This window comes from Raphanus sativus, unplaced genomic scaffold (genome assembly GCF_000801105.2).
Source record: "Raphanus sativus cultivar WK10039 unplaced genomic scaffold, ASM80110v3 Scaffold0969, whole genome shotgun sequence".
In the NCBI taxonomy this organism is placed as follows: domain Eukaryota; kingdom Viridiplantae; phylum Streptophyta; class Magnoliopsida; order Brassicales; family Brassicaceae; genus Raphanus; species Raphanus sativus.
The window spans coordinates 16974-18987 of NW_026616283.1; positions in this window are offsets into that span (position 1 = coordinate 16974).

Here is a 2014-nt window from a genome sequence, read left to right on the forward strand (position 1 = left end):
TTATCGCAGAGAATCCGAGCCTTCAGGGAAAACTAGGTTTACTTAGTTTTCCTTCGATTAACTTAACTAAAATCGACAGTGCGAATATCGGTTCCCAGAACCTCTCACTAGGTAGCATGATGCCAAGACTCTCCATAACCCTCCTTAGATTGCTGGCTCTATCTGAAGCGGATTGAGACAGATTCTCCAAATCCTCCAAACTAATCCCATCATAGTAACCCTTGGACTCAATGAACTTAACATCCCTTGAGATTAAGACCCTCCTGGTCTCTGGTACAAAGCACTTATACCCCTTCTGATGAGGAGAGTACCCAACGAACACCGCTCTAGTACTCTTGCCAGTTTATCCCTTTGTTCACCTGGAACAAAGACAAAGCAAAGACAACCAAACACACGCATATGTTCAATAGAAGGTTTAGTGTGGTTCAGTACCTCATAAGGAGATTGATCCTTCAGAACTTTGGTGGGAGTTCTATTGATCAAATAGCAAGCTGTTGAGACAGCATCACTCCAGAAACGTTTAGGCATACTGGTGTGGAACATCATACTCCTAGCTACCTCCATAAGGTGCCGGTTCTTCCTCTCAGCTACACCATTTTGTTGTGGAGTGTATGGACAACTAGTTTGGTGGATCATCCCATGTTTGGCTAAGTGTTGCTTGAATGCATTGCTTGTATATTCCCCTCCATTATCTGATCTCAAAATCTTTATCTTGGCATTAAAATGATTAGTGACATAGTTTTGAAAGTTTATGAAAGCTTCTAAGACTCTATCTTTAGATGGCAATAGTGTGATCCATGTGTACTTAGATTTTTCATCTATAAAAGTGACAAAGTACTTGTGATGCTCTCTAGAGACACATGGAGCGGTCCACACATCAGAGTGGATTAAATCAAAGCAACTTTCATAGATTTTACTTGAATTAGGGAACACTGTTTTGCAATGTTTCCCTAAGATACAAGCTTCACACTCAGTTTTAAAGGAAATACTAGGCAACATGATGTTCAAAGCACGAGAATGAGGATGACCTAATCTAGCATGCCACAATACATCTTTAGGTAAAACAGAAACAGAGTTTAAAGGATAAGATAAATCGGCTGATGACTTGGTGCCTTCAAGCAAGTACAAGTCTCCCTTGGTCACACCACTGCCAAGCAACCTACTACTCTCAATATCCTGAAAGTAAACTTCATTAGGTGTGAAAGTAACACTGCAATTCAAATCATTAGTCACTCTTTTTACAGATAACAAATTTGAGGCAAAGCTAGGCATATAAAGAGCCTTTGAATCTTTGTTAATCAACTTAAGATCACCTATGCCTTTAATTGGTATCTTATCTCCATTTGCAATCATAACATGTCCTAGGGCAGGAGCAATGTTTTTACTTAAGTTCAGATCACTAATCATGTGATGACTAGCTCCTGAATCTATAACTAGAGGTTTTATCAACTTAGAACTAGTTAAAGCATTCATGGAGATATCACTGATAAGCGCATGAAGAGAGGTACCAAATTTGTTACCAGAGTTATCTTTGAGAAGTTTGATGAGAGCTTCAATGTCTGAACGCTTGATAGTCTCATCTTGGGGGTTCCTCACGGTTGAACTGGATGCTAGAGCCTTCTCCCCTCCACTCACTGCTCCGGGTTCACCCATGTCGCCTGAGTAGTTAGCTCTTGCTTCATTGTTACCAGTCCGGAACTTCTGTGGCTTCAAATGAGGATGAAGTAGCCAGCACTTGTCTTTCTCATGCCCCTTCTTCTTGCAGTGGTCACACACCCAAACCTTTTTGTCTTCAGGTTTGAAGTAGCCTTTGTTAGCAAGACCTTCTGCTTGGATTGCTATCACAAGGTCTTTCTTTCCTCCAAAGAGACCAACTGAGCCTTGCTCCTTTTGGATTTGAGCACATACTTCATCCAGAGATGGGAGACTAACTCCCCTCAGTATGTGCTTGATCAATTCATTGTACCCGGGGTTAAGAGAGAATAGTAAGGCAAAGACCTTATCTTGCTCTCTT